This window comes from Talpa occidentalis, unplaced genomic scaffold (assembly GCF_014898055.3).
Source record: "Talpa occidentalis isolate TD23 unplaced genomic scaffold, MPIMG_talOcc4v2.1 talOcc4.18, whole genome shotgun sequence".
Taxonomy (NCBI): domain Eukaryota; kingdom Metazoa; phylum Chordata; class Mammalia; order Eulipotyphla; family Talpidae; genus Talpa; species Talpa occidentalis.
This window is the reverse complement of record NW_023601851.1, coordinates 4048796-4061741: the sequence shown is the minus strand read 5'-3', so window position 1 is coordinate 4061741 and position 12946 is coordinate 4048796.

Here is a 12946-nt window from a genome sequence, read left to right as displayed (position 1 = left end):
AAAGCTCTCCTTCCTCTATGAAGAAAGAATAAGGACCTTACCAGACAAACAGAAACTCTGGAATTCCATTAAGACTAAACCCCCACTCCAAAAAGTACTACAAGGAATCCTAAAGCCAGAACCTCAGAGGGACGAATAACAACGAAAGAAGGCCAAAAAAAGTTATTAAAAGAATAAATAAATAAAATCAAAGGAAAGTCAAACACAATGACAAATACAGATGCTAACATATCAATATTAACTCTAAATGTAAAAGGACTAAACTCTTCAATAAAAAGACACAGAGTTACAGCCTGGATTAAGAAACAAAACCCAACCTTTTGCTGTCTCCAGGAAACACATTTCGCTACAAAAGATAAAAATAGACTCAAAGTTAAAGGATGGAAAACAATCCTACAAGCAAATGACCAAAAAAGAAAGCAGGAACAGCTATATTTATATCAGATAAAACAGATTTCAAACTCAAAAAAATAAAAAGAGACCCCAACGGTCACTACATTATGATCAAGGGGACAATACTTCAAGAAGAAATAACACTCATTAACATATACTCACCAAACGAAGGAGCACCAAAATATATCAGACAACTGTTGTCATCTCTGAAAAAAGACATCAGAGAAAACACATATGTAGTGGGAGACTTCAACACACCACTATCAACAATGGATAGATCAACAAGACAAAAAATAAGTAAAGAAACTAAAGCTCTAAATAAGGACCTAGAGCATTTGGGCTTAACAGACATCTATAGAACACTAAACCCAAAAAAAACGGAGTACACATTTTTCTCAAGCGCACATGGATCATTCTCCAGGATCGATCACATACTGGGGCATAAGACAAACATCAGCAGATACACCAAGATTGAAATCATATCAACCATCTTTTCTGACCATGAAGGCATCAAACTAGAAATAAACCATAAAAATAAGGCAAGGAACTTTTCTACCTCATGGAGACTAAAAACCACACTACTGGAAGACAACTGGACTAATGAGGAGATCAAAGAGGAAATTAAAAAATTCTTTGAATTGAATGACAAGGAGGACACCAATATCCTAAATGTATGGGAAGCTGCAAAAGCAATAATAAGAGGAAAATATATAGCAGTAGAAGCTCACATCAAGAAACAAGAAAGAATTAAAAGAAACAACCTAATCTCAAAGCTCAAAGATCTAGAAAAAGAACAACAAAAAAACCCAAAACCAGTAGAAGAAAAGAAATAATAAAAACCAAAGCAGAAATAAATGAAATTGAAACTAAAAAAACAATCCAAAAGATTAATGAAACCAAGAGCTTGTTCTTCAAAAAAATCAATAAAATAGACAAACTCCTAACCAGGCTCACAAAGGAAAAATGGGAGAAAGTACAATTAAACAGGATCATAAACAAAATAGGAGAAATCAAAACGGACACAGCAGAAATCAAAAGAATAATCAGTAACTACTATGAACAGTTATATGGAAACAAGTTCAACAATCTAGAGGAGATGGACAAATTCATACAACTCCACAATCACCCAAAGCTAGATAAAGAAGAAATAGAATACTAAACATACCAATTACAAGCAGCGAAATTGAAATGGTAATCATAAACCTCCCAAAAACAAAAGCCCAGGACCTGATGGATTTACAAATGAATTCTACCAAACATTCAGAGATGAATTAGTGCCTATCCTTCACAAACTCTTCCAAAACATTGAGAAGGAAGGGACAATAACAAACATGTTCTATGAAGCCAACATTACACTAATACCAAAAGCGAATAAGGACAACACAAAAAAGGAAAACTACAGGCCAATCTCCCTGATGAACACTGATGCAAAAATCCTCAACAAAATTTCAGATATCAGATTCCAACAATGTATCCATAATATAATTCACCACGACCAAGTAGGATTCATGCCAGGGACACAAGGGTGTTTAACATCCAAAAATCAATCAACGTTATCCAACACATCAACAAAAGGAAATATAAAAACCATATGATAATATCAATAGATGCTGAGAAAGCTTTTGACAAAGTGCAACACCCATTCATGATAAAAGCCCTTGAAATTCTTGGGATACAAGGAACATACCTCAACATCATAAAGGCCATCTATGACAAGCCAACAGCCAGTATCATCCTCAATGGTGAAAAGCTGAAAGCAATTCTATTAAGATCTGGAACAAGACAAGGATGACCACTCTCACCACTGCTTTTCAATATAATACTGGAAGTCCTAGCCAGAGCAATAAGACAAGAGAAAGACATACAAGGACTCCAAATAGGAAAAGAAGAAGTCAAACTATCACTATTTGAAGATGATATGATAATATATATAGAGAACCCAAAAACTCCACAGAAAAACTAATTCAACTCATCAATCAGTTCAGTAAAGTGGCAGGATACAAAATCAACATGCAAAAGTCAGTAGCCTTCCTACCACAAACAATAAATCTGAAGAAGAAGAAATCAAAAAAAAAATCCCTTTTATTTTCGAAACAAAAAAAAAAAATCAAATATTTGGGCGTAAATCTAACAAAAGAGGTAAAGGACCTATACAAAGAAAACTATAAATCACTGTTTAAAAAAATACAAGAAGACACAAAGAAATGGAAAGACATCCCCTGCTCATGGATTGGAAGAATAAACATTATAAAAATGTCCATCCTACCAAAAGCAATATACAGATTCAATGCTATTCCAATCAAAATTCCAATGTCATTCTTCAAAGAAATAGAACAATTATCGATGAAATTCATATGGAATCACAAAAAACCCCGAATAGCCAAAGCTCTACTGAAAAAAAAAAAAAGAAGGGAATGGAGGCATCACACTCCCGACTTCAAACTATAATACAAAGCCATAATCATCAAAACTGCATGGTATTGGAACAAGAACAGACATACAGACCAATGGAATCGAATAGAAAATCCAGAAATAAACCCACAGATTTATGGTCAACTAATCTTTGACAAAGGAGCAAAGACTATGCATTGGAGCAAAGAAAGTTTGTTCAATAAATGGTGCTGGGAAAACTGGGTCGCTACATGCAAAAGAATGAAGCTTGACCACTATCTCACACCACACACAAAAATCAACTCAAAATGGATTAAAGAACTAGACATAAGACCTGAAACCATAAAATACATAGAAGGAAATATAGGCGAAACACTACATGATTTGCACATCAAAGATATCTTTACAGACACATCACCCAAAGCAGTGATAGTGAAGGCAAAGCTAAACAGCTGGGACTACATCAAAGTAAAGAGCTTCTGCACAGCAAAAGAGACAATAACAAAAACAAAGTGAAACCCCACCAACTGGGAGAACATTTTTGCACCCAACACTAATGATAAAGGACTGATCACAAAAATCTGCAAAGAGCTGATGAGACTCAACAACAACAAAAAATAATCCAGTCAAAAAATGGGCAGAAGAGCTAAAAAGAAACTTCTCTGAAGAGAAAATACAAATGGCCAACAGACATGTGAAAAAATGTTCAACATCACTTGTAATCAGGGGAATGCAAATCAAAACTACCATGAGATACCATCTTACACCAGTGAGAATGGCACATATTAAAAAAAAAAAAAAAAAAAAAAAAGCAACAACAAATGTTGGCGAGGTTGTGGAGAAAAATGAACTCTCCTGCACTTTTGGTGGGAGTGAAAAATGGTCCAACCACTATGAAGAGCTGTGTGGAGATTTCTGGACCTACTAAACATAGAGCTTCCATATGATCCAGCAATTCCACTCCTAGGTATTTACCCAAAGGACACAGAAACATCAATTCCAAAGAACACCTGCACCCCTATGTTTATAGCAGCACTATTTACAATAGCTAAGCTTTGGAAACAGCCCAAATGCCCAAAAATAGATGACTGGATCAAGAAGATGTGGTACATATATACCATGTAATATTACTCAGCATTCAAAAAAGATCAACACATGCAATTTGCAGCAACATGGATGGCGCTGGAAGGGATCAGGCTCAGCGAAATAAGCCAGAAAGAAAAAGAAAAATACCAGATGGTCTCACAAATAGCAGGAATCTAGAAAACTTAAATAAGGGACCAGGAAAATGAATAACTATAAGAAAGTGAAAATCAAAAACAACAAAAAACTATGAAACAGAGACACTTTTGGGGGGTGGGTGGCGGGAGGGGAGGAATTGGGGTCAGAATGGGGGGGTTGAAATTGTATGGGGAATATAAAAATAAAATGTATTATTTAAAAAAAATAAATAAAAATCTGATAATATCATTGACAAGGAAATTTTTTGAATATTATAACCTACAGCATTCCAAAACTACAATAATCAGAATTGACAAGCAATATTATACCAGAATATAGTATATACCGAAGAAGTCTCACAAAAAATTAAGAACCCAATATTAATGTTCATTTACATATTAAGGTTAAATATTTCCCTCAAGTGAAAATACTTCCCACTAAGTTCAACTTCATCAGATAAATGTCCAGTAGGCAAGTGTGTTTAATGTCATTCCCATAAAGAAAAGGAGAAATTTTGTGGGGTGGCTTAGCAGCTCCATGGATTTCCATATAGTTTCCTCTGATCAATGAAATAAAAGACAACCATTATTTCCTGAATTAGATTTCTGGAGAGCTTTGCCCTAAATGCTAAGGGGGTGGCAATTAATTACTCAAAAGTGAAAATTTGAAATATCAAGCTCTGGATAGTCTCAGCATCACAGTGGTGACAAAACGACCTTTTCCATGTTCCTATATTATATCATTCCAAAAGTAACCATTTCCCTTCCACCAAACATTCACTGATGAGAAAGCTTACTTGTGAAATTTATAAATCCAGGTAAAATAAAAAAGTGTTCTTCCTAATTGTATAACTCTACATGCAAACAGATTCCAGAATAAATTCTTATATTTCAAATTATATCTTTTAATCACCCACTATCAATGGAAAAGCAGAAACATACAGACATACACAGTTGATATATCTTAGTTTTCGTTAAGCCAGTTTGTTCTCTGGCTGATTTGACCTGCAAATGAAAAAGGGACGAAATGGGAAAAAAAAAGGGAAAAAAAATACAGAACTTCCACAGAAGTCAAAACTCAAAATCAAAGTAAAATTGCAATGCCCAAAAGTGGGTAGGGGTGGAGAGGGAAGATCACACAACTTTGTCTTGCAGTGGCACCATGCCAAACTGTTTCACAAAACCGGGTGGATTTGCCAGAAAAATGGCCTTGGCCTGGCAGAGAGTTTGAGTGTGTCTGTGCAACTCACCTCTAATTGCTAGTTCAAACATTTGATGATTTGGATCTCTTTCTGTGTGGGAGTGAGCAGTCCTTGTGTCCTCCTTGTTGAACACTTGTCTTTTTCAAGATGGCATTGAAACCATGTGGCAACCTTCTCCACTTTTTGAAAGTTCTCAGGTAACCGCCTGCAAACGTCAAAGTTCTGGAATGCAGTCCTAATTCCCTCGGAGGGCATCCTCCAAACAAACTTCTCTTAGTAGCCAGCAAGGAACTTAGAACCTTTCCTCTAAACAGCAATCAAACAAATCCAAAGATTCAAATGGCAAACATGCCCTGGTATAGACAAGTGTCACAGTAGAACACCTTCACCTGTAATCTGGATGAAAATGCTCTACTTTTTCCATCCAGACCTTGCAAAATCCCATCACTCCAAAAGGCCTAGCCACCAGAGCAAAATCACCAACATCCTGATAGTTGGAAACCAGGGATCCCAAAAACACACTCAGGGTCTGAGAAAGGATGGACCATGCAAACGGGGCTAAGAAGGGAAATAAGGTGTGGAGCAAGACCCCCATTCTGGAACTGAGAGCTAGGCGCAGGATCCAGGATGAGGGATGTGCCATAGCAGCAGGCACTGCAGAGTGACAGCCAGCGTTTTGGATCTGATAGCCCTGGAGCGGAGACCTACAACACAGAATTCAGGGCACGGGATCCCTATAGTTGTGGGCACAGCACCCGGTGAACATGGGGCAGACAGAACACCCAGCTTGAATAAGAGTCCCTGGGTTGAGGTGCTCCCCTCCGCCCTCCTCCATTTCTCAGAGAACCACTGGGAAAAAGCACAGGTCAGCAAGTATGGTCTCTGAGGCAGTAATCAAAGCACTCCCAAAAAACAAAGCTCAGGCCCAGACAGCTTCACAAACGAATTCTACCAAATGTTCAGCAGTGAAATAGTGCCTATACTACACAAATTATTTCAAAAAATTGAAAAAGTAGGAATACTACCAAATATGTTCTATGAAGTCGACATTGTACTAATACCTAATCCAAAGAAAGACAGCACAAAAAAAAGAACATTACAGGCCAATCTCCCTAATGAACACTGATGTAAAATTCCTCAACAAAACCTGCCAACAGAATCCAGCAATGCATCAAAGGGATAGTACACCACGATCAAGTGGGATTCAGTCCAGTGACACAAGGCTGGTTCAAGGTATGAAAATAAGAGTAATCCAACACAGTAAGACATCAGTGTAAAAATAATAATAACAGTACAAAACACAACAAAGTGGGCCTCCCCGGTGGTGTGGCGGTTGAGCACTGGGCTGTGAAGCTGCCCAAAGCCTCTGCAGCACCTGTTGGATCCCCCGCTGCCAGCGAGGGTCCCACATGGCGCAGACCTCTCCTGCCACCCGCAGCTCCCCTTAGCAGTGTACCTTGGTCCTTCTGCCTGCTCTGCTCCCCGCTCTGGCTCTGGTGAATTTTCTCACCCTCCTGTGCTTCTGACTGTACCCTGTGCTAGTATAAATAAATAAATAATTCTTAAAAAAAAAAACAAAGCAAAATCAGACAATTATAAATCAGAGACATCCCGCAGGGGAGGAGGAGGGAGAGGGATCAGAAAGAGGGATGGAGGAGCACAGGGTTCTGAGGTGATGATGCACAGTGCCTTGGAAAGGAAATTCTATGGGGACTCAACCTGAGGGTGGGGGAAAGCAAATTTTGTTTAAAAATAAAAAAAAAATATGTATTGTAAAATGTTTGTGTAAAATAAAAAAAAAAAAAAAAACAGATAACAAGAAAAAGTCATGAATTTCTGTCTGACTCCCTTAATGGTCATAATATTTTAGGGATGAGGATGTGTACCTTCCCTTTTTAAACAATTAGCAGTATTTTAAATTTCCTTTTAGATTTTCCCCACTGCCCTCTAAATACTTCCATTAAATGTGATTTCATGTAACATTATATACTTTCAACTCAGAGTGCTAAATGTTAAAAAATTACTTATGAAACAATAAATACTTCCATTAAATGTGATTTCATGTAACATTATATACTTTCAACTCAGAGTGCTAAATGTTAAAAAATTAATTATGAAACAATAATTGCCCTATATACCCTAGGTCAGAATATTATAAAATAATTAATGCTTGAAAGATAATAATCTGTGGAACACCTTAAATTAAGATTATCCCAAAACAGCATGGCATTCTGAAACTTAACTATATGCACCTTTATAATTTATTAGTTTCCATTAATAAGATGAATATTCTACCTACTGTTCTCCTGAAATACAATATGCATTTTGAAGTGATACTGTGTTGTAAAACAGTGTTACATCAATAAAGAAACAAAGTCACCATTGGAAACACACACATAACATAAATATTTCATGTTGAAATGCCAACTCTTTGATGTATAGGTTAAATGGAATGTCAGTAAATTAAAAATTTAAGATTTAAAAAAAATTCTTTTTAAAATTATTTGACAGATACCTCAGTCTGGCGTGACACACCCACTGTCCCAGAAGTTTGCTTCCTACAAAATTCTCACTCTCACAGAGACAGGAGGAAAAGCAAATCTCACTTGATGTCCCAGTCACCCGCTGCCCTCTGCTGTGCTGGCCTCTAGTGTCTGGGATCCAGGCCTCTGGCTTACAGACTCCAGCAGACAGGCCGCAGGGCTCACTATCTCCTTCTCCTACTGCTCCCCAGGCCCTGACACCATCCCCAGTTCCCTTCCTCAGGGACCTCACCCTGAGAGGACCAGGTGTCCATTGTCCCCGTGGACTTCTTAATGGTGTCCCCACTAATGAGCCTCCTGAGTCATCAGCACAGCCAGGGGGTCACAGGAGACTCCACAAGCAGGACTGTGGTTCCCCCTCCTCAGGCTCCATCAGCCTGCAGTGAGTGCCATGGGGACCCAGGTGTGGCCCTGTTATCATAGCCATGTCCACAGGGAAATGCAAAGTCACCATCATCCCCTGTGCTCCCTCACAGGGAAACCTGCAGAGGCGGTTGTGAAGAGGTTGGGAAAGGAGGAAGGGAAATAAAGTAGGATGGAACTAAAGGAGAAAGGAAAGTGGGAAGGAAGACAAAAAGAAATTCAACATAACAAGAAAACAATCTTCTGAAGTAGAAATGGTTCATGTCATCACAAATTTACCACATGTGTGCTTTGGTTTATTTTTTAATGGTCCGTTCTCAGCATGTACAAGTTTTCTTTGAACCTGCATCACTAATGCTGGTGAGTGTGTGTACTTTATCTTCCCAAGGAGAGGGGCCATTGCAGTTGGAGTTGTTCTGGTGGATGGTTCTTCATGGTTTGAGATTCCTGGGGTTTGATGTCATGACCATTGTGTCTTCAAATACATGGCAAGAGGCCTTTTGTGGGTGGCCTTCACTGAGTGAAATGCTTTGGAATTCAGAGTGACGCTACCCTTATACCACCTCATCCCTTGGTTTACATACAAATATACCCAAAATTCATTGGCCCAGGTGTCCACACTCACTTGTACATGTACAAGACTTTGGGTGCCAGCCACGAGGCTTATGGCAGGAGGGGGCAAAAAGCCTGACATTTACCTCATATACCCTCCAATAAACCACTTCAGGATTTTTTCACTGCTCCCTAGCGCCTGGCACAGCCACCCTGTGGCCCTGGGAGTGCCAGGCAGCAGATAAGTTTGCTTTAAGCCACCAAGGCTGACAGGCACATCCTTTGCTCTTCATCTTCTGTGGTGGGCAAATGATTCTGTCCACCCCAGGTACCAAAGTTCTCTGCCTTCTGGCTGGATTGTTTGTGCAAGTCAGTCAGTGTCATCTTTGTCACTGGAAAAGCTCCAGATGATGGATGGGGTCCCCTTTTTTTCCTGACAAGTCTTCTGTCTCAGGGGTATGGTGGGCTGGGCCTTGCAGGGTTCTCTTCTCCTCCCCACAAGGTCCGAGATGATTCCCAGGGCTTGTTCTCCATCTCCCAGACCTTGTCCACCTTCTGTGCTCCTTCATCCTCTTTAGATCTTCTTGGACTTTGGCCACCACCTGTCTCCAGCAACTCTGCTGTTGTCTTTCACTCCATTTGTAGATGCCACTTGGTATGTCTGCTCTCAGAGTCATATCCTGCCAACTGTGCCAATTGTTTTTCAAACATCCAAAGACATGTAGGTCCGTTGTCATCTCTTACAGATGTAAAGTTGATTTTAGAGACTTCAGTAGATATTTACAGAGCTTTCATGCTGTATCAGGGAACAGACTCAGGTGTACATGTACAATCTGTGAAGATAAAATGAAAATGTTGTAAAGTATATATTAGATGTGATGAATTAAAACACCATAATTTGTATCACTCAAAAATCACAAGGAAACAGTATGACAGAACTAATCCATCACTATTACTTTATATTATGTAATTATAAAATTATGAACTAGACTAAAGCTATTCCATGGAAGATGTGCTAATCTCTGGGGATTTAACAAAACACATTCGAGGTCAGCCGGTGTCATGACATGTAGGCAAAGTTCAGGAGTAGGCATGGTTTAAAACCCCAATAACATCTGCCGACAACTCTGCCGGGAAACTGGTTGTCCTCCTTGGAAATCTCCATGTTGGTTTCTTACTCACTTCTTGATTGGGGTGTCTGCTTTTTGTTGTTGGGCTGTGACATACCTTGTATGAATGGAAACCAGCCCATGTTAGATGCATGATGTGCGCATATTTTCTCCCAGTGCAGGGGCCTGTTTTTATAGTGGTTTATGAACTCTCTAGTGTGGTGGGTAGCATTTGTTCCTGCATGCTTATTTCTCTTGTCCTTGGGGCCTTGGAGATGTGTCCCCAATTTCATGTGGATGTGCAATAGGGTGGCACAGTTCCTCAAGTGTTTATGGCTTTGTCACATCCAAATCTTTAATCCAAATAATATTGTTCAGTAGCTCTAATTATAAGGGGAACAAAAACACAAACTACAACTGCAATGACTTGTCACCTACCCCTATGAGAATGGGCCAATCAAAAAGAATGAACACAACTGATGTTGTTTGGATGTGGAGAGAAAGGAACTCTCACCTCTGTTGGTGGGAATATAAGTAGGTAAAGCCTCTAGGAAAATGGTTTGGAGATGTCCTAAGTAAATAAAAATAGGAATTCCATAGAAACTAGCAATCCCTTTGCTAAGTTTTTATCCCAGAATGTGAAAAATCTACAATACAGAGACACTCATGTGCACTGGTGTCAAAACAGCGCCGTGCACCATTGAGAACCAGCCCAAGGGCTTTCAACAGAGGAGTGAATAAAGTAATTGTGGGTCCATAGTCAGTGGAATTGTACACAGCGATTAAAAAAATCAAATCATACGTTTGGGACAAGGTGAGTAGAACTTTAAGTTATCTTGTTAAGTGAAAAAAAAAAAAAACAGATAGTGAAAGACAGATAGCAGATGGTCTCACTCATCTGTGGGATAGAAAATACAGAAAACCAGGCCTCCCTGGTAGCCCAAGGGGTTAAGATGCAACCTATGAAGCTAGCCACAGCCACTGCAGCACGAGTTCAATCCCTAGCTAGGGAGCTATCCCACATGGCACAGCAGACCTCTCCTGCCTCGTCTGTGGCTCCCCTCATCTGTAAATTTCACTCAGTGCACCTGTTCTGTTCTCCACTCTGTCTCTGATAAATCATCTCACCCCCCACAAATCTGGCCTGTTCTTGTATGCATAAATCAATCTTTTAAAAAAGGAAAATACAGAAAACTGACATTACAAAATACAGCAAAACCTATTTGCACTAGTGAATAAATTCACTGTTACCAGTTGAGACTGGGGATAGGAGAGGGATAAGGAGTGGAAATAAGTGGGTATTCATGTGGGTGTTCCCCGGAGTGTGAGGGGAGACACGCACACACAGAGGGGCAGAGATACAGCCCACAATAAGAAAACAGAGATGTGACAATGAGTGTTTCCTTTAAGTGACAATTGTTAATTAACATGACCCCATGTTACCCCACTCCTGAAGTTAGATCCTCTACTCAACAGAGTTTAGAGTTTTCTTCAAAGGAAAGGCAGAAAGTATGTAAAGATGTGAGCAGAGAGTGAGGAAGTCCCGGGAGGAGAAACAGAAGATCAAGGTCTTTCATTGGAAAGATTATTAACTTGAGAGATTTTCCGACACAGATTTTATTCTGAAATCTGTATGGAGTCAGTCTGGTCATTAACATACATTTTTTAAAAGAAGTATTTTCTGGATGGAGTATGCTATGATCCCTCAGGAACATTTTGAGAAACAGTGACCTGCTCCAGAGAAAATGCTTGAGCAAGGAGCATCCCCCCAGCTCATGTTCTCAGAGTGGGTAAACAGTCATGAGGCCTCAGGGTTTATAGCACAGAAGCTTCCAAAGAATAAAAATTCATAAATATTGCGATGTTTTACTTTATATAAAGTTTTACATCATATAAAAAGATAACATGGTTTGTGAAGTAGAAAAAGAGTGAACTTAAGTGTTATCTAAAAGAATTTCAAGTAGAAAATCAGGTAGAGGAATCAAGATACAATTTGGAAAACTCAGGGAACCTGAAAATGAACACCACCACAACAATGGTCTTAACATTAAATTTTGAAGTAGAAATGCACTGACTCAAAAATAATTCATCTACTTTAAAATAAGAACACTGCATCACAGGAGTACAGTGTGATAGGATCAAGTCAGACAGAAAGTGACAGTCACATCCATCTTTTCCCCTTACCCCCACAGGTGTAGTCCCCATAGAGTCTAACAGCCAGGAGTCAGGGCTCAGGACCATGCCAAGTTCTCACCACCAGAATTGGCCTGCAGTACCTGTATCATTGGGAAAATTCCTCTTGAGGCTCCCATGACATTTGGGGTTTCTGGCTGTTAGGAGCTCTCAGTCTGAGGGTTCCTGTATGAAGGTCTGACAAAGCAAGATTAAAAATTTGCATAAAAATTTCTGTTCCTGATGAATTCATGCAAACTGACTGTGACAGTGTAGTGTCTGGGTGAGGCTGGGGGCTGATAACCAGTACTGGACGCTGAACGTAATGGATACCAGGAGCACTAGCTGTGACTGCTGTTCTGATGGTTGTTTGCTGTGACTGTCTGTGTGTGACTGATTATAACGAGTCCAGCTGGAGATGAGATGGCGAAACAGGCCCTTCAGGGCGATGCCCCCCATTTTCTCAGATCAATGCCCTGTAATCTGAGAAGTGAAAGTATTACAGGTCAGCCCCAAAATAAAATGGGTTACCTGACTGTGTGTCCTCACCCACGTGCTTAAAAGGGACTTATTAATACTCACTGCAGGCACACACAAAGGTTAATAAAAGGTTTATTTACAAGGGAAGGGGAAATGAGGAAATGTACAACTCGGGAGAAAAGAGGGAGATAAAGTCTTAAATGTGTCCTACCCATGTTCACTGACCTGGAATCCCAATGGCACACTGAGACCTGACCCTGAGCCAAGAGCCATGAAGACAAGGGACCTGAAACACCCCCCCACGGCCCATGTGTCTGGTTTTATACCAAAGCTGGCTGCTTAACTCCACCCTCAGGTCCCAGCAACCCTCCCTTGGGTGATGGTGGGATTTGTAGTTCCCAGTGTCTTCATGGCTTTGACTGGAGGGTGGTGGAGTCCACAAAGCCTGTATGGAATTAGCTTAGGACAATTTTCCCCTAGCAATTCCCCCCTTTCACTTTGTGCCACCATTTCCTTGGTGA